Here is a 20,864-nt window from a genome sequence, read left to right as displayed (position 1 = left end):
GCCACCATTCTGTCTTGTCTGGATTATTCCAGGGATCTCCTAGCTGCTTTCCTTCATTCTATCCTTCCTTGCCTCTCTATACTCTCAATTTTCATCTTATTTTATTTTTCCTTCCCTTCCCCTATATTCATCTGTTTCATTTCTTAAATTCTACATATAAGTAAAATCATATGGTATTTGACTTTATCTGAATGACTTATTTCGCTTAGCATAATACTCTCTAGTTCCATCTGTGTTGTTGCAAATGGCAAGATTTCATTCTTTTTGATGGCTAAGTAATATTCCATTGTATATATATACACCACATCTTCTTGATCCATTCATCTGTCTGTGGACATCTGGACTCTTTCCATATTTTGGCTATTGTGGACATTGCTGCTATAAACTTTGAGGTGCATGTGTCCCTTCAAATCGCTGTTTATATATTCTTTGGATAAATACCCAGTAGTGCAATTGCGGGGTCGTAGAGTAGTTCTATTTTTAACTTTTTGAGGAACCTCCATACTGCCTTCCAGAGTGGCTGCACCAGTTTGCATTCCCACTAACAGTGTATGAGGGTTCCCCTTTCTCCACATCCTCGCAAACATCTGTTAATTTTAGCCATTCTGAGTTAATTTTGGCCATTCTGACTGGTGTGAGGTGGTATGGATTTTGTTTATTTAATGATCTGTCTCCAGCACTTAGAATGCTTCCTGCTACATAATACAATCTCAGTAAACATTTATGGAATTAATGAGTAACATAGTCAAACTTGAAGGATAAAAGTAGGTTATAAGGTCATAAATTGTTAGAAGGCTTAAATTGAGATTAAATCATATAAATGATATTGTTTTTAGTATTTCTTTAAAAAAATGGCTTTGGTGATTCTTTAGATATAGGTCTTTACAATATTACATATAGCTAATGATATTCCTGGCCATGCACCTGGTTTGAATAGAAGTCTTGATCTCCGTGTTATTTTTTAAACCCATTTTGATATCGGGAGCAGGCAGTACAGATTAACACAGGAATAGGTAATCCTTCATGCAAAGACGTGAATGCCTATGTGAAAAGGCACACGTGAAATGAGTGAAAATGTATTTTTTTTACACTTGCCTTTCATTATGATGAATGTCAAGTGAATGTCCTGATTTTTTTCCATGTTTGGATCTTTGTTGCAGTGAAAATTGCTTATAAAATGTGGACTGGCAGCTGGTGCTTAGAAATCTTTTGGATTTACCCCTACCCCTACTTTATGACTGGATTTGGTATGTAATGAAGTCTCTCATAAAGGCATTAAAAATGATACGTTGCTCTTTTTTGATCATCAAAATCAGAATGGTGTTGGGACATTGTCGAATGCAATATTCTTTCATGAGGAAAGGTAGTTAATTTTCAAAAAGAGTGAGAATTCCCTGTCTATTAAGTCTAGCCCTGGCACTGGCGAGAACGAACAAATAGAGCTTTGCCATGGCCATTGTTCTGACAGAGTCAAGGGCTGAACTGTGTCCTCTCAAGATTCTCATATTGAAGTCCTAACCTTCAGGACCTTAGAACGTGACTCTGTATTTGGAGATAGGATCTTTAAAGAGGCCATGAAGTTAAAATGAGGTCATTCAGGTGGACCTTAACCAATATGACTGGTGTCCTTATAAGACGAGGAAATTGGACTCATACAGACGGTGGAAAGACCACGTGAAGACACAGCAAGAAGACAACATTTATAAGCCAAGGACAGAGATAAAAACAACTTTGCCAAGCCTTGACATTGACAGCATCTCGGACTTAGAGATCTCCGAGTGTAAGCCACACGGCCTGTGGGTGTTGGTTATGGCAGCCCTAGCAAACAAACACAAGCTGAAGCCAAAGGCTGTTCCAGCAGATCTCATCTCTCACCTGGGGTCCACATCCCCGTCTCCCTGGACGTTTGGAAGAGGGTGATTTCGTGGCGCCCTGGGTGTTCCCGAAAGAATGTCTGTCTGAATGCTTGCCGGCTTGCCAGGCAACGACGACTGGGATTCCTTGGCATAGTCATTCATTGCTGGCCATTTTTGTTTGAAGCCGCTTGCCTTGTCAGCATTTTCATCTCCCTCAGAAACTGAATGAAGAGTGTGAGCTGAAGCGGAGGCGCTTCTCTTACCACTTTCTGTGATGTGATGTCTCAGCTTTCACTTATGTGGATGGGCCCCAGCTCCGCCGAACGGAGGCAGCTCCTTCGGAGACGGGATGGCTCTGTGGATGGCTGTCTGTGGCGTGAACTGGACCATGGACGTGAGATGCCCGGGTTTCCAGCCATGTCCGCTCTCTCCGGAGACTGACCCTGGCAGCTTGGAATTTAACTGAAGCCCGATTTCATCCCTGGTTTTCCCAGTCAGTCTGAAGGCTGCTGTTACTTACAGTGGGAGATGGAAAACAAATTCTTCAAGAAGCAGAGCACGAGAGGTCTTTCAAAGAACTTTAGAATTTTTCACGTCACATTTCGATCGATCTGTTTTCAAAAGGGGCAGGGCAAGTGGAGTCTGTAATTAATTAGGTGATAATGAGTTTTGTTTGGTTTTGTTCCATGTCTCCTAGGCTTGGAGAAGATGAGGGGCGTAAATGTGGAGAACTTTCCTTTTGAATTCTTTCTTGATCGGGTTTCCAGGACACCCGACATCAGGATATCTAAAATATCCGGACACCTGAAGTGAAGTGTTCCTGTTCTCTCCTGTGTATCTAGGGTCAAAGAGACATGTTTGATGTTAAAATTACACCTCTTTCCTAGGTTTGGTCGACTCTTCTAAGTGATCGTATGAAGAGTGCTTCTTCAAATTCCTTATTTTCATATATTGCTATTATGTAAGAGAGATGAGACTGTCATGATAATTGAGTGAAATTTAAAATCTTCTGCTTCAAGTCATGAAATAACTTGTTTTTACCTATTTATCTCTTTAAAAAATTTTAATTTTTAAAAGTTTTTTCTCTTCAAAAATTTTTAATTGACTTTGTGTGTATGTTTCCTTTTTTCTTTTTAAGTTTTTATTTTAATTCCGGTGAGTTAGCACACAGTGTTATCTTAGTTTCAGATGTTGAAATAACATGTTTTAGCCATGCCATCTTCCGGCCTGTCCTTTTCAGCAGATTTGTGGCTCATGGGGATGGATGACCCTAGATCCTAGCAGCACCTGCAACCCAAATAGTTCTCATTCCAGGGCCCACACAACGGGGTGTGTTTGAAAGTATTTGAAAGCAAAGTGTAAGCAACACCTTGTACACTTAGTCATAAAACATTATGTGGAAATCTGCCTTGCCCCAGAGCCTGGGAAACCACCTTCTTCTTTTTATCCTAAGATTTTGTGACAGTTCCCCTTTCTATAAAGGAAGAAGAAGCTGGATGAGATTTCTTCATGAGGATGGAAAATGAAGATACTTAGTTGAGGAAAAAATGCTACCATAGCTTGTGCTTCAAGATGACCCAAATCTGGGTAGGAAAACAGTTGTAGAGGAGGGAATTAGTAAAGTTTGCTCACCCAAAAAACTTGATCCAGCTTATTATTCTTTAACAAATGTGATTGTTCCATGCTTAATTAATTGTAGACCATTGAACAGGTTCATGGACCAGAATGTATTTTATCTGTAGAAAAAAGCCACCCTTAGGAATGATTTAAATCAGGGGTCAGCAAACTACAGCTCAGAGGCCAAATCTGGCCTCCTGCCTGTTTTTATGTGGCTCATGAACCTAGAATATTTTTCACATGTTTCAATGAAAAAAAAAATTAAAAGAGGAAGAATATTCTTTGACACCTTAAAATGTTACAAAATTCATCCTTCAGTGTCTGTAAGTAAGGGGTTATTAGAACACAGCTATGCTGATTCATTTGTGTATTGTGTCTGGCCACCATCATGCTGTGACAGCAGGGCTGAATAGTTGTGACAGAGATTCTGTGGCCTGCAAAGTGTAGTTATTTATTGTCTGCTCCTTTATAGAATCTGTGCTGCCCTAGTTTAAACAGTCATTTAAATTTATTCCTTTTTTTTTTTTTTTTATTGTTTACTGTGAATTCGATGGGTTCCAATGTGCAGTGTGGAAAACCTCACATGGGATGGCAGGTTATCCCATAAACTCATCTTTTAATTTATACAGGATCCCTTCAGTAGCATCTCTGAAAGATGGCCACTGAACGTCTTAATGCAGTCAAGAAGAAAGCAGACTGGCAGTTTACAAATTTTTTTCCTGGCCAAATCCCTCATGTAGTCAACTTGTATTTAGTGAGTGCTGACTGTATGTCACCCGCTGTTGGAGGCCGTCATCGTGAGCGGTAATCCTCACCGACGGGGCCCCTCTCTGGGACCATGTGTTCTCAGAGGAGGAGGTGGACCATAAACAAATAAATATGTAATATATCAGGGTAATAAGCCCAGTGAAGATGAATCTAGGGGGGAGAGAGAGAGAGAGCTGGAGGCAAGAGAGGGCTGCTTGAGAGGTAGTGACGGGCAAAGCCCTCTGGGGCAGTTACAGGTGAGCAGGAATCAGTGACATGCAGTGACAGGAAGACCCAGGAGGTGGCATTCTAGGTGGAGGCAACTGCAAGGGCAAAAGCCCTCAGGTGGGAGCGGACTTGGCATGTTCCAGAAACAGTAAGGCTGCCCTCTGGGCAGGAGCAGAGTGAACAAAGGAAAGAGTGATGCAGAGGTGAAGCAAAACAAATATGGGGGTGGAGTGAGGGGTAGGTTACAAAGGGTGCTGCAGGGCAGAAGGAGGACTGAAAAATATTCCATTCTAAGAGAGATGACAGGGGTTTGAGCAGAGACCTGACTTGATCCGACTTATGTCTTTAAAAGGATCACTTAAACAAGGGGGACCACATCAAATGAAAAAGCTTCGGCACAGCAAAGGAAACCATCCACAAAATGAAAAGGCAACCTACCGAATGGGAGAAAATATTTGCAAATCATGTATTGGATAAAAAGGTTAATATCCAAAATATATAAAGAACTCTCATGATTCATAGCCAAAAACCAAACAATCCAATTAAAGAATGGGCAGAGGAACTGCATAGATGTTTTCCCAAAGAGGATATGCAGATGGCCAGTAGGTACCTGAAAAGATGCTCAGCGTCACTCGGCATCGGGGTAATGAGAATCAAAACCACAATGAGATATCACACCTGTTAGGATGACTTTTATCAAAAAAACAAGGGATAATAAAGGTTGGCAAGAGAGTAAAGAGAACTTTTGTGCGCTGTTGGTGGGAATGTAATTGGTGCAGCGACCATGGACAACAGCATGGAGGTTCCTCAAAAAATTAAAAATAGAAATAGCATCGTGTGACCCAGCAACCCCACCTCTGGGTTTATATCTAAAGGAAAGCAGGATCTTGAAGAGGTCCATGTGCTGCCACGTTGACTGTGGGGTTATTCACGACAGCCCAGACACGGAAACAACCTAAGTGTCCGTCAGTGGATGAATGGATAAAGAAGATGTGGTCTCTGTATCTACAATGGAATATTAGTCAGCCATGAGAAAGAAGGAAATCCTGTCACTTGCAACAACATGGATGGCCCTTGAGGGCATGATACTAAGTGAAATTAGTCAGAGGAAGACATGGACTATATAGTATCACTCATGTGAAGTCTGTTTTTTTTTTTTTGTTTGTTTGTTTAAGTCAAACTCAGAGTGGAAAAGTGGTCTCTGGGGGCAGGGAGTGAGGGGGGTTAGGGAGAGGTTGGTAAAAGGGTACCACCTTGCAGCCATAAGGTGAATAAGGTCTGAGGATCTAATGTAAAACGTGGGGACTGTAGTTGATAATACTGTACCATATAATTGATATTTGCGAAGAGAGTAGAAATGAAATGTTCTCACCAAAAAAAGGGGGGGGAGTTAAATAAATAAATATGTGAGGTGATAGAATACGGTGATTAACCAGGTGGGGGAATTTCTTCACAATGAATACATACACCAAATCAGCACGATGTACACTTTAAATATCTTACAATTGTCTGTGTCACTTTTACCTCAATAAGGCTGAACAAAGGGATCACTTAAGCTACAAGGATGTTTCCTCTACTGTGTAGTTTATTGCTCATGATGCAATTTGGGGATTAAAAAAAAAAAAAAAAGCAAAAAACATGTCAGTATAGCAGCCAAAACAATTAGCTATAAAAGATCCTGAAATATTGTAGTGACTCTTCTTTGGATGGATGTAAGGCTGTTATAAAAGGGGCATCAGAACAGTAGTAATGACAGGGCACTGTCATGTTAGGTGAGCATTCAAAGGTTTTAGGTCTCCGTGTCTTTCTGGGTTCCCTCAGGAAACAGGTGGCACATTCAAATTGGGAACTTGGGCAGGGTCTAAGGGAAATACTAGGATAGAGTGGTGCGCTGGGGGTAGAAGCAGCCAAACTCCTTCCACTCAGGGCCTGAGGGGTGAGGGAGGGACCATTTATAGGGAGACAGAGAGCTCTGTGCAGGGGGCCACCTGAGAGGACCTATGACCTGGTGGGACCCTGCAGGCAGGGGATCTCTTCTTCCTTCTGCTGTCCTGTGGGTGCCCACCCGCCTGTGGGAACCTCTCCACTGGGCAAAGCCAACCAGGAGCCAGAGGGCAAGGGAGCCTGTTATTAAGTGGATCAATGTCCTGGAGCAAAGAACAGAGTGGAAAACGAAGGAGTGGAATGTTGGGTTTTAGGATATACCTAAGATACTTTTTATGAGTTCCAGCTCTCTCTCGCTTGCCCTCCCCTCCCCTAACTCCACCCATACACACCACAGATGAGCACATGCAAACGTGTGTGTACACACACACACACACACACACACACACACACACACACACACACACACACCAAGTCCCCTCTGGCATTTTGTGATCACTTTTCTGGGAGGGCAGAGAAGCAGTTCATTAACTGAAGTCTGAGGACATTTCTAACTATTTCTGTGGTGTTTGGGTGTGCAGCATATGCCATGGGATATACAGGGAAGGGTTTGGATAACTCTATACATCCTATCTTTCATTCCTGATAAAAAAAACTCAAAGCACATGTGTTACTGATGGTAGAATTAAACATTTTATTTTATTTTTTTTTAAAGTCTCTTTTATAGCTGGACACAGAAGGAAAAATACCAAAGCAGAAATTTAAAACCTTGGTGAGCTATATTCAATTTTGGTTATTCTGGTTAAAAACAAACAAAGCAAGCATTGAATTTTAGCCTCTTTGATCCAGATGGTTTTAGTTTTCCACCGTTGGACATATTAAAACTTTGAAGACACAGAAGTACCATTCAGTAAACTGCTTCTTTCAGCAACTTCTGTGATGTCCGGGTGCTCTAGAAGCCTGGGTATCCTTTCAGGCAGAAGCGGTTAACTCTGAATTAGTCACTCTCTGTGCGAGGTCAGGAGCTTTTTATTCCATACCAGGGGGCAGAGAGGAATTTTTTTTTTTTTAATGATTTGATCTTTTGTAAATATGTGACTTTTCACTTGATTTAGGTTCTGAGAGTCAAAGGTTCTAATAAAATGGTCAACATGGCCAACAAATCTATAGGAAGAAAAATATGCACAAGCCAGTTTTAGGTGTTAATTTCTTGAGTGTGGTTCCTGTAAGAGGAACTCAAGCTATATGGATGGTAAAATGAATTTTCCTCTCCTCGTTTTTCTGGAGTCTGGATGAAAACCAAGCCCTGTGGCACATTGCTGAATGTTCTTGGCCCCAAGTTGGAGGCCTAGCTGAGGACTCATGGGGAAAACAAAACTCTATTTTCTGTTTATGGTTATCAGCCATGTTGTAAAACATAAATGTAATTTATTTTGCTTTAAGGTCAAGGAAGAAAAGTCCTCTTGAACTTCCCCATTAGTTTTCAAGAACCAGAACAGCGTATGTTTTTGTTTCGTGGCTTTTGCCCACAGGTAAGCTATGCCGCAGAGAATCACTCATGTGGTTATGGGCCACTGGATTTGGGGAGCCCCCACTGTGTGGGGCATTGTGTTCACATTTAGGACTGGTAAGCATGAGTGAGGCAGTGCCCTAGTCCTGAGTTGGTTTATATAATTCTGCTGGAAGATTGGGTGCATGAGCAGACACGTGGCCTGCAGAGAAAGAAAGACTGCCTCAGGATGAGGAGAGTGCCGTGGAAAATTACAAGGCAGGAGAGGTCCTGTCTTTCCAGCTGGAGAGAGAGCAAAAACACAGCTGCCACTGAGCCAGGCCTTGAAGGCTCCCGGGTGGAACAGATCCGTGGTGGATTTGAAGGAGTTCTGACTTCAGTTATAAGCTTCAGTTTTCCTCATCTGTAAAATGGTGCTATCTTTCCCACCCATATCACAGTACTTTTAGGAGGCTAAATTATAAAATGCACCACCCACAGTAAAATACTCTTAATGCTATTACTTACTGTTGTGCTTAATATTATCGGGTGATGTCTGTTAAATATTTACATGTCTGAGATGCTCTTCTGTAGTTTTCCAGGAGGGTGATCTCACAAAGAGTTACCGTTACTCTTGGTGACTTATTAGGCTAGCTCTACTCAGGAAGGTCTTTCTGTGTGGGAGTCTAGCAAATCTCATAAATGTAGTGGAGAGAGTCCGCTCTCATAGTGGAGAGAGGTCCCTGGACAGAGAAAGGCCAAGTTCGTGTCTTTAGGGAAGAACCATATGTGGGATGGTTGAGTGTGTTAATGTGCAGATGCCTGAAGTCCTGGGTTTGAGATGGCCATACAGAAATTTGGGAATTAGGACTCTGTGATTTTTTTTTTTTAAGAAAATAAGTATCAACGCTTAAAAAAAATTTTTTTAAAAAATTTCCTAGAGTCTTTCTGAGACTTGAAGAACTTTGAATTGACTTAGAGAAGTAGGAGATGCGGTAAATCCCTTCCTGGGAATGAATAAAATGTCGTGAGTTAAGCTGGAGAACTTGGAGCCTGAAACATGTTAGGATTGTATGAGGGGAGGGATATGAATGCATGAGATTAGGTTTAAAAAGCATACGCCACACGTTTAGTCAGAGATCTAGTTCCACGTCACTCCCCAGATAGACCCCATGCATGCGTTCCCTTTGCTGAATAGGACTGGACCACCCTTTGGCAGTTTATGAGCCAATCCAGAAAACCAACCTCATGGTCATTCTCTTTTTTTCCTTTTTAAAAATAGACTTTATTTTTTAGACTATTTTTAGATTTACAGAAAAATGGAGAAGATAGTACCGCCGCTCACCCCATTTGCCCATTATTAACATGAGCCAATCCAGAAAACCAACCTCATGGTCATTCTCTTTTTTTCCTTTTTTAAAATAGACTTTATTTTTTAGACTATTTTTAGATTTACAGAAAAATGGAGAAGATAGTACCCCCCCCACCCCATTTGCCCATTATTAACATCTTATATTAATATAGTACATTTGTTACAATGAATCAACCAATAGTGATGAAACCAAAGTCCATAATGTGTTCAGATTTTCGTAGTTTATACCTGGATCAAAAACTGTCCTTTTTTACTCCCCGCCGTGTCCCATCACTGTTTTGGACAGTTAGTGACTTTCCATTAGTTTTGTCTGTTGAGTGAATAAACACATCACATGCTCTGCCTGCCTTTAAGTTGTTACAGTGTGGCAGGGAAGGATCCAACACACCGTGCAAATGACATGCACCTTGGTGTTGGAGAGTTTGGAAGCAGAGAGGGCTACGTTTGGATGAAGCCCAGCACTGCCTGTTACTACCCTTGTGACTTGGACAAGTCACCCAGCCTCTCAAAGCCTGTTTTCTCACCCGTGAGAAGGGGGCAGTAGCAGTTCCTGCCTCACTGGGGTAGGAATAGAATGAGTAAGTGAAAGAATGCACATGAGAGTGTGTAGAGCAGGGCCTAACATAGGGAGCTGTCGGTCAATGTCAGCTTCAAGTTTGACCACGGGGGATGGACTGTGCTAAGTGTGATGAGTCAGAAAAGGATGATGCGTAAAGTTGTGGGGCGCGGGGGGAGGTGGATGGGAACGTCTTCTTGGGGAAGGCAGCATTTGAGATTGATCTAAAAGGATTAAGTCTGCTCTAACCAGAGGCACAGTGACCATCGAGAGAAAATGCCAGGTTGAGAGACTGTAATACATAAAGGTACGGAGAGTGGGAAGGCTTGGGAAAATGTCTTCTGGAGGAAAGAAAATTATTTACTGTAGATGGACCATAGTGTAAGATGGTAGGACAATAATAGGACAAGGGAGATAAAACTGTAAGATAAATGTTTTTGACCGATATCAATTTATTTTTCATTTTTAAAATTTAAATTCAATTAATTAACATATAATGTCTTATTGGTTTTTGAGGTAGAGGTCAGTGATTCATCAGTCTTATATAGTACCCTGTGTTCATTATGGACTAAGAGAAATTTAAACTTTTAAAAGTTTTCAAATATAGAAAAAAGTAGAATGAATACCACAGTGAACATCCATAGAATCTCCATCTAATTTTAATAATAATAATAATTTTTTTTAAAGATTTTATTTATTTGAGAGAGAGAGTGACAGAGAGCACACATGTGGGGAGGAGAGGGAGAAGCAGGCTCCCCGCTGAGCAGGAAGCCAGATGCTGGGCTGGATCCCAGGACCCTGGGATCATGACCTGAGCCGAAGGCAGACGCTTAATGGCTGAGCCACCCAGATGCCCCTAACTTTAATAATTATTAACATTCTTCCCTATGTACTTCATCAGTATAAATTTTCATAGGTTATCTTTTGCTGGACCATTTAAAAATAAATTCTAGATATCATGACATTTTACCCCAAAATATTTGAGCATGCATCTCCAAGAAATAAGGAAACTGCCTTACTGAATATCAATAAATAAATGTTAAATCCAAATAGATTCAGATTCCCCCCATCAAGATGATGACTTTGATGTTAGTTTTGAAATTTCAAGTGATCGCATTTTTAAATAACTCCGCATCTGCCTACTGGCCTTGAGTAGACCAGCACTAGACTCATAGAATTCAGTAGAGATACAGTGACACATTGATTTCGGGTGAGCCCAGTGTCGAAACTTCCCCCATGTGAAAAGACATCCCGAATGTTCTGTGTAGACACACAGAAGTGATTTTTGGTTCCGTTGTCTCGATAAGCTTTTTGGATACTCGGTTCCAATCCCGGTGGGTAATTTCACAGTAGTTTCACAATATTTCTGGAAGGCAAGAAGTCCGTTAGGACTGCGGGTGGAATTGTGGTATGAGCCTGAAGCTTGCAACGGGAAAGTCTTCCCTGGAAGTTGGAAGAGATTTGGAAAGCAGAGGAAGCAGAACCTTGTGAGTGCTGGGGCACAGAGCCTCCTTCTTTGGTTTTGGCCCACCCTGATTCACAGACCCCTGTGGCTGGGCAAGTGTCTGAATTGTTCTAAGTCCTGGGGTGGGTGTGCAAAATTCCCCCTCCCCCCGGCTACACTTCTCCAACTCACAGAATATACCCTGGCCAGCACTGAGACTCTTATGCAAGAGAAGGAGATGGGTATTGAGCAAGGTTCTCCTCCAAAGGGGCACCCTCTCATTGCCTTTTCCTAATGACATCTCCTTGTTACACTGTGGAAGTGGGGCTCCTCTGGGAATCATTTCTTTCCACCTCACTGGCAGGTGCACGGTGAGTGCTACGTTAAATGATTCCATTTAGCCTTGTAGTGGAACCCAGCCCACCCTGCCTCTTCTAGGGGAACCGTATTTCCACCTCTGTTTGGACTTTGATGCGGTTCCATTGACCCACTTGGAAAAGATCCAGTATGTAGTGCCTGCTTGTTTTTCCTTCTGTCCTTAATTTGGGTTGCCTTTTGTTGTCTTCCAACTGAATGGATTCTTTCTCTTTTAAGGGAAAGGAACCTGAGAAAAACAATGCTTGTGGTGATTGTTAAGGATAATTGCTGTTTTATGTTAATCTAAGTGTTTAAATGAGGAGATAGGGAATTGCTAATTCACCAACCTGTTCTCTCCCCAGTCTAGTCCTTTTATTTGTTGCTTAAATAAAGATGTAGCCGTGCAGAGTGGAAATGTCCAAATGTACAGTTTTTAAGTGCAATTGTATATATAGGATTTAAAATTTTATTGCCATCAGCAAGAATCATGATAAAATTCTTGGAAATTATAGAAAAGTGGAAAGGAGAAACCCAGAGATAACTAGCATTAACACTCTGTGAATTTATGTCTCGCTATTTTAATCTACGTGTTACATCTCTCTAAACGGGCAGACTTTCACTATACTGTCTAGAACTTTTTGCTACTCAAATGTGTGGTCCTTAGATTCAGCGTCCTCGACATCCCCTGGGAGCTTGCTAATGCAGAATCTTGGGCTCTACCCTAGAATCATAATTTGTATTGAGTGATATTACATATACATTAAAATTTGGAAGCTCTATAACACGGTATACTCAGGGCAGCAAGTGAAGTGGATATGGCTCAAAGAGCCAAGACCTGTGCTCTCTGTTCTTCTCCATTTCCCCTCTGTCATGTTTTCTTAAAATAATTCGCCTCATATGTGCTAAAGCTAAAAATGAGGTCTCTCTCTCTCTCTTTTTTTTTTTTTTTTTAGTAAGCCATAGCAACCCTGTCAAGAAACCTGTCTCACACATAAACATTTCATTCAGTGAACATTCGTGAAGGGCTTCCTGTGTTCTGGGTCCACACGTAGCAGTCCCGGACCCTGCAGGTAAGGCTTGCATATCCTGCAGAAGCATATGGAGGGCAAGGAGGATTGAGTGGTTGCTTCTGCAGGGGTGGAAGTCACCAAGAAAAATAGTCTCTGAGCTGAGGCTTGAAATATAAACCCGTGAACATGAGTTATGAGTATTGCTAGGCTCTAGAGAGAGCACAAAGTTGGATGAAATGGGTCCTTTCCTTTGAGGATCATCTGCTTGATTTAAGGCCAGGGGATGGTGTTTAAAGCTGTAACTAACAATATGAAGCCCCTTGGTGTTAGGGTAGAACCAGAAGGCCAGGTCTGAATGTCAGCATTACAACTGTGATCTTGGACAGATTGTCTCCCCTGAACATCCGTTCTTCTGTAACGTTGGGATAAAAGAATATTTCACAGACTTACAGTGATTTTTTAAATGAGATAGCATAGCAAAGCACTTACCTACAGTGGGTGTGGAATTGATACTGTATGAGAAAGATATTAAAAAAGTGCCAAGTGAGTACCATAGACAGAAATTTTGAGGAAGAACAGAGGAAAGAGAGGCCATTCGCCTGGAATCTGAGAAACTGTGGCCAACGTGGTCTTGAGGATGCGAGCGAGCAGGAGCGGGTATGAAGGATGGGCCATGGGAACCAAAGTGAAAGGCGAAGCTACGATTTTGAGACTGGACAGACTAAGAAAAGGGGTCATAGAAACGAGGGGTCACATTTGGTGGGGAGAGTTCTGTTTCAAACCCATTAAACTTGGGGCAGCTGCAGAGAGCTGTGCTTCTGGGATGCATGTTTGTTTGCCTCCCTGGCTTGTCGCTCCCACGGCCTGTTGTAGGCTTGACCAGGGCTGGGGATGACTTGAGCTGCTCAGCCTTCCCGCCTCAGGGTTTGCTCAGTAGGAAGCTTGCAGAGGGACTCTTTCTGGCTCAGTGGAAATGGCCACACGCACACAGCCTTTCTCACCAGGAAGGGAAACAAGGCAGAATTTTATTTATTTTATTTATTTTTTTTAAAGATTTTATTTATTTGACAGAGAGAGACAGAGCAGGAACACAAGCAGGGGGAGCGGGAGAGGGAGAAGGAGGCTTCTCCCCGAGCAGGGAGCCCAAGGCGGGGCTCGATCCCAGGACCCTGGGATCATGACCTGAGCCGGAGGCAGACACTTAATGACTGAGCCACCCAGGCTCCCCACAAGGCAGAATTTTAAAGCCTTGAGACCTACCTCTTCTTCACAATTAGTGGAGGAGAACAGAACAGTTGCTCATGTTTATCCTCTTCCTTGAGTTTATTTTTCTTTTTCAATTTCCTTCATCCCAACTAGTGATCATTAATCAATTGCTACAGAAGAGAAATGAATTGGAAAAAGTTTCTTGAAATACAGGCTAAATGCTGTGACACCAGTGGACTATATACCTATCTGTGTCTGTTTCCTTTCAAGTCATTTATGATCTGTCTTTATACAGAGTAGATCTAGCAGCCCGCAAGTAATCATGGTTACTGGTTTTTATAGATCACAGCTAGCCTGCCATATAAAATGCTAACATTTTGCCAGATTTGCTTTATCTCTGTCTCTGTGTCTTGTCTGGCTGGCTCTCTACACATGCACACACTTTAAATAATTTTTACTGAACCATTTGAGTTATAGAGATCATAAACTTTTTGTTCCAAATACTTTAACACATATCTACCAAGTACAAGAATACTCTTCCACATAACCCATCACTAAGAAGTATTATCTAATATATAGATAATATTTGAATACTTATTTAACTTTCCCCAGTTATTCCAATAATGTTTTTTATAACTATTCCTTTCCTCATCTAAGAATCCTCAACAATCATTCATTGAATTTTGTATCTTTAGTTTCCTTTAATCTAGAGCAGTCACCCCGTTTTTGTTTTTTTTTTTTTATCATTCATGGCACTGATATCTTGGAAGATTTCAAGACAGTTGTCTAGCGGAAAGTCCCACAATCTGGATTTGTTTGATTGTTACTTTATGATTAGGTACAGATTAAGCATTTTGACAAACATATGACACAGTGATTGTGGAGACACATGACATTCAATTGTCTCATAATTGATTATGCTAACTATCACTTGGGTAAAGTGGTCTGCCAGAATTATCCATTATAAAGACACCCTTTCCCCTAGGCAAGTGATAAGTAATCTGTGGGGTGATGCTCTGAGACTGTGTGAGTATCCTGATCCACAAAACCCTTTCCCTAATGGTTTTAGCATCCATTAATGATCCTTGACTGAATCAATTATTGCCCGGGTGGTTGCAAAGTGGGATTTTCTATTTCTGCTATTCCTTTGGTATTTTATTAGCTGGCATTCTTCATAAAGAAGAGCTTCCTGCTATCCCCTATTTCATGAATGTCTGGATTTATGGTTCCTTTGTTTTATTCAGTATGTTCTAATTCATCCATATCATTCTCTTTTTTTTGCTGTTGTTCAAACTGTCTCACATTTGGCCAGTGGGAGCCGTGTCCTTTTGTCATGTCTGCGTTAATATTTGAGCATTTCCTTAGTTTCTGGCAAAGTAAGATATTCTAGGCAAATTTATGCTGTCCTTGCCCCAGGCCTGGACCCAACTGTTTCTGGAATGAACTAAGGTATTTAGAAGCCAAGATCTGGGTGCTCAGGCTTTTCTTTAAAAATACGTATGATCTAGAGAAAGTTAAACGTCAACCGTCATTTGTTTAAGCTCTCCCATCCTCCAATTTCTGCTAAACTATTCCCTTGGAGCCACTGGTTGTTTAGAAGTTGGAAGGAAAGAACCAGTTGAGAGGAAGAGGCCATCAAAAGTGAAGGTCCTCTGGCTTTGGACTGGAGGTAGCACAGGGAGGCAAAAAGGGAAGTGAAATGGTGCCAAAGACCAATTTAAATTATGTTGGAATTCTGCCCAGGGAGTGGCTAGAGAGCCCCAGGAAATAATTCCTGCTTTTTTTCTAGGTAGACTCTGAAAATCGGTCGCCCCTTTTTTATATCCAGTAATGCTAAGAGAGCATATTCCCCTGAGCTATACATGTGCTAATTCTTAGAGCAATTTAAGAAATATAGTTTCCATCCTGAGAGTTCCTAAGTGCTCTGTATTTTCAGGGTCAGCATGTGGTATGCCGAGATGGATGTATATTTCAGCATGGCCTTTAAAAATTAAAATTCATACTTTTTATTTTGAATATTCACAATTGAATATAATATCTGACTTGATGTACTGATTATAATATCTGGTTGCAAATTATTAGAGATGCATATGTGCAGCATTTTAGGCAGCAACTTGTGAGACTCAGAAGCCAAGAATTTCTGTTATTTTCCAAAGTAATCAGCATGCATTTGATACGATGATAGAGCCTCTGAGAGGTATCTTGAATCGCCTGATTTTTTGGAACTCAGTATGTCCTCTGTGATCTTTTTCTATACATAATAACGAATTTAAATGTTCATTTTGCCTTTTCTATTCTTTAAAACAAAACACGAAGCCAGTAGCTTTCGTTTCCATTTGATAGGGAACCTATGAAAATGCTTAAAAATATCAAAGCAAATTTGAAACATAAGGGTTTTGTTTTTGTTTGGTTTTCATCAAAGTCAGCATTTGTGGAAGTGGAAGAAAACAAAACAAAAATATAAAGACTACTACATGTATACTTTGTCCAGCAGGAATATGGTTTTTATTCCAATGCGTATGCTGAATGTTACAGATGCCTTATAGTTTCATGAAACAGAAGCGCACACCCACACCCACAACCACCGACTTTGAATTCTCAGTACGTTCTTGAGAATGCAGAGTCATCGTATTAAAGCAACTGTTCTCGTGGGTTCCTGGCTGTGCATTACACCAGGAAGGTTAAACTGAAAATGGAAAGGAACACATTATTTAAATGTGCTGCTAGCCGAGCATAGGTGAGTGAACTCAGGTGTGTTGTGGCCACATTGTCCCAAATTGTCCTTTGACTCCTGAGTACCCTCACCATTCAGTTCTTTTGTGATATCCATGTATGGGATCAAACTAAGTGCCTTCACGACTAAGGAGTCACCATTTTTGGCAAATGGACAATTTTCAAAGTCAAGTTTCGTTGTTATTGGGAAGATCTTAATATAACTGAGTTCTTTTGGAACTCATAAAGATCAGCCTCTGTCTCTTGGTACTTTCTATTTAAAACTCACCAAGTGGAGCGGTTATTCCTACGCCCAAGTCCACTGCCCCTTGTATTTCTTTAATCTTGATCTTGTTTGAAAGGCGCTTTATCCAGAACACGATTTCTTCATTCAGAATGAAATTTCTTTCAGATATTAAGACGGCTTATATACAATTATATAACTTAAAAAAATCTTCTTTCATCTGGATTTTACTAAATACATGACAGTTTTAGCCAGTAAAAGCAAATTATATTTTGGCCTCTGTAATGGATTTATATACTTTGAATGTCCCTGTTGGGACTGTGTTTGCCTTGAGTTGTGAGATAGAAAATACTTTGAAGGGTTCAGTTATGAGACTGGGTCTGTTAATGCTTATGAAGGAAGCTTCTGGTGTCCTTGTTCTTGGTCTGGCCTTCATTGGCTGGATTTACATGTGAACTTAAAGTGGGGATAAAAAGAGGTTTTTTCCCATCAAATGCCTTAGTTCTATTTTTATATAGCATATTGTTATTTGTGTGTTTTTTTTTAAAAGATTTTGTTTATTTATTTGAGAGAGAGTCAGCACGAGCAGGGGGAGAGGCAGAAAGAGAGGGAGAGGGACAAGCAGACTCCCCGCTGAGCAGGGAGCCTGATGCTGGGCTGGATCCCAGGACCTCGAGATCATGACCTGAGCCGAAGTCAGATGCTTAATGACTGAGCCACCCAGATGCTCCTTAGCATATTGTTATTTGTAATTGTAAAAGAGATGTGGTTATTTTGAGAAATTTGGGTACCACAAGGAAATGCAAAGAAACTAAAAATTATTTTACTCTAATTTCATTACCTCTAATTAGCAGCTATACAAATGTTGACTTTTTTCCCCCCTTTTTTCTAGCTACAGATACTTTTAAACAAAATTGGGACTATACTGAACATCCTGTTTTATAGTCTGCATTGCCAGTGAACACTGCTTAGAAACGTTTTCCTATTTTATGAAATGATTTACGGATTTAGAAAAAACTGTTTACCCATTGTTGGGCATTTATATTTTTAAAATTGCTTGAAGTCATATTACTTATCATAGGAAAACTTCTTTGTACATACATATCCATACTTTTTATGTATATCTTGGACTTTTTAAAGGATAAATTCAGAGTCTTTTTTCAATTTACTGGTTTCAAGGGGTGAAAAGTAATTCAGTTCAGTTTGTCATTTCCAGTAATTACAGTTAAGCCCTCTTGCCTGCCAGGATCTGTCTTTATAACGCCATCATCTTGATCTGTGCAGAATGGTGTGGTAGCCTTATTCATCTAACACCATTAGGGAACTTCTCATAAATAAAATTTTCACGTAACTCGAACTGTCCCTTAAGTGTCTACACTTGATAATTATAAACATTGTGAATGAGAATCTTTCTAAAATTGTATTACATACATTGCTATCCTCTTTAACATAATGAAAAGCTATAAAAATCACAATTTACCCCCTTCTGGTTCAAATCACAAGCATCTTTATGAACACTAGTTACCGTATAGTCAGTTCTGCTAAAATCCGAGACAGGTGTTTCTAAGACCCACTGTGCTATGCAAAATCATGCAGTAAAACCCACAGCACTTATGGGAAAAATAGGGTCAGGGCATAACATTCAAAAAGCTTTATCAGTGACACATTAAAAAAATAAGGTAGGAACTGAATAAAAATTGTAGCACAATTTTACAGATATTAGGTGGTTAAGAAATAAATAGTACAATCAATATGACACTTTACCTTGACAAAATCCTGATGTTTTCTTGCAGACTGAGGCCTTCCAAAGGTTGCGGGTTGTGAGTTATTTGAAGTGGTGGAAGGATGGCTCCCTGAAATCAGAAGGGAAGTCGGGGCACCCTGTGTGGATGGGTGTAGCTCATAGCACTGGTGGACACTGGGGTCGCCCGTAGATGTTGGAGGCATGGGCTTTGCACATCCTATGTATCTTTACGCAGCTGCGTTCTGCCTAGGTGCAGTCTTCTGCTATTATCTAGGGTTTCCTGCAATGAAATCACGCATCAACAAATGTGAGATTGCATAGCAGTCTTGGAACAAACACAAACGTTATAGCAGAACTGATTGTACCGAGTGGTAAGACAGTGACGTCGAGGGGATGTTCTTTTCTCTATCCCTAATAGAGTGAATACGTGTAGAATGCTTCCGAGAAGAATCTGGCATACGAGTGAGCATCGTGTTAAGTGTTGGCAGTCACAGTGACAATACTAATAATAATGAGTGATGCCTATCAATGTTTGTGGGATTCTGTTTTTCAGTTATGACCGCCTCCTGTAACATTGCTTCCTGCCTCCTTCTAATTGACCTATTTCTCAATCTCTTGTGGCTTTTAAATGAGTTTATTGTGCTTAGAATTACATCTAGCATAAGGCCCAGCATGGAAGAGCTTGGGGGGGGCGGGGGTGGCAGCGTGCTGACTTTAGTTATGGTTTACCTGTGGCATCCGTTTTACCTAGTCAAACTTTGTCATCTCATGAGTTATTACCTATGTATTCATTTGTGAGATTGTTGGGGAAGAAACTTTGGTTTCAAATGAGGATATTATCGTATAGAATTTTCGGATTTTCTCTTTGATTAGAAAAAACAACTCCTCATTCCCACCTGCAAAAGTGAAGTGTGCTTAAATGAAACCACGAGAAGGGTGCTTACAAGTTGTTGGTGATTTTCTTTAGGTTGTTACTGTGCATTTCTACTTACAACCATTTCTGTGCTTGTGAGATGAGCTTGTCTTTGGAAGGTGGAGCAGGCAAGTGTGACTTCGGGAGACCTTCCCTCCCAAGTCACAGTATAATTAGAAGCCCGGATCCTCCCTCGGTTATTTTTTATGACTCCTCGAGAAGGACAGTTTTACCGTGAATGGTTGCCAAGAAGCCTTTGCTGGATCCCCCTTTAGTGGTTTTAATAAGACAACGGATCAAAATAGCATCTTGATTTAGCAGGCCTTGTTAGTATTGTTCTGAAAGAAAAGTAACTAACATGGCTCATCATTTAGATATTCCAATGAAATGTGTATTCTAATTATGCAGAGAGACCCTGAATAGCAAGGGGGTGTCTTGATTTTTAATTTCTGAGCTGACTTTGAATTTTAACTTTTTGTCTCTGCACAATTTTTAGATATTTGGGCTGCTTGACCTCATTGAGTGATTGCTATTAACTAACAAGACTTTGTGGGAAAAGGGAAATTTGCCTTCTGAGCTCTGTACCAAAGACCTGGGGAAAAAGTAAGTAATTTTCTAACTTGCTTTTTTAAAAAAAATTCTTGTTATACTTCTCTCAGAAAGTTAACAGTGTGGGTCTGTGGCTTTTCTACTTTTATTCTTTCCTGGCTTTGTAAGTTTTATATGCTCTTACGGATTTGAAAAATGGAAAGGAACTCGAGAGACCTTCTTTTTAAAAAAAAAAAAAAATAAGTAAGTAAAAGACTGTCTGCATTGTGCCAAGTCTTTTGGGTTTCATAAACTGAGTCCTCAAGGTTGTGATAAACCTTTTATCAGGTGTGCAGTAGACAAATTAAATTATAAAGATAAAGCATTTACTAGGGTGTGCAGAAAAGTGAGTCCAGTTTTCTGAGCTTCAAGTGTTTTAGACTTTTAGATAGGCTCTTTGGTTCTGAATTTTTAGAATAAGAATGAAATCCCATTTGGCTCTTTTCTTGTCTGGAAAGGAAAACAAAATGTGTAATCATTTGTTCAATATGTCCCTCATGTAGCTTGGTCTTAGAAGAATGGATGTGTCTGTCAGTTTTATTGTTTTATAGCTTTTTGTTGGTACTCTGAGATAGTCTAATTAAGACATTGTGTGAATGGTTTTGCTATCTTTTAGAAAAAATTGCTTGGGTCCATAAAGTTCAGTTTTATTCCCTGATCTTTTTGAAAGGGTAAAAATGGGCCTTGAAGATAATAAAGTCAATCTGCTTTATTGCTGAATTTACGTGGAAGTATGAATGGCCCATAAGAATGTAAGCAAAACAAAACATACACATGTACATTCACACACACACACACACACACACACAAATCGTTTTTTCTGGCATGTTCCAGAAACAATATCATTGACAATAGGAACCATTTGTCCATAAAATTCCTAGGGAGTTTCCTAAACTT

General features: G+C 40.4%; 1 protein-coding gene and 1 long non-coding RNA gene across 10 annotated transcripts in view; one reads left to right on the top strand and one right to left on the bottom strand.

The window, feature by feature from the left end:
* The window catches only part of APBB2 (amyloid beta precursor protein binding family B member 2), a 353,214-nt gene that overhangs the window by 82,427 nt on the left and 249,923 nt on the right, over positions 1-20,864 (top strand). For 7 of the 9 annotated variants that reach the window (XM_078068550.1, XM_078068548.1, XM_078068549.1 and 4 more), the window contains one exon: positions 19,876-19,982. The exons of 1 other annotated variant lie outside the window; for it this stretch is intronic. The gene's annotated coding sequence lies outside the window, so the exon portion shown is untranslated. Of the gene's footprint in view, positions 1-12,599; positions 12,621-19,875; positions 19,983-20,864 lie in introns of those variants that run through there. One more of the 9 variants, XM_078068545.1, reaches the window with a different exon arrangement.
* LOC118525988 (uncharacterized) lies at positions 11,044-18,692 on the bottom strand. The gene is made up of 3 exons (XR_004912406.2): positions 18,487-18,692; positions 13,821-13,936; positions 11,044-11,115 (listed from the first exon to the last, which is right to left on the bottom strand). It is a non-coding gene; the product is annotated as an uncharacterized LOC118525988 (long non-coding RNA).

This window comes from Halichoerus grypus, chromosome 3, assembly GCF_964656455.1.
Source record: "Halichoerus grypus chromosome 3, mHalGry1.hap1.1, whole genome shotgun sequence".
Lineage (NCBI taxonomy): Eukaryota > Metazoa > Chordata > Mammalia > Carnivora > Phocidae > Halichoerus > Halichoerus grypus.
The sequence above is the reverse complement of the archived record's forward strand: the minus strand, read 5'-3'. Positions and strand labels throughout refer to the sequence as shown.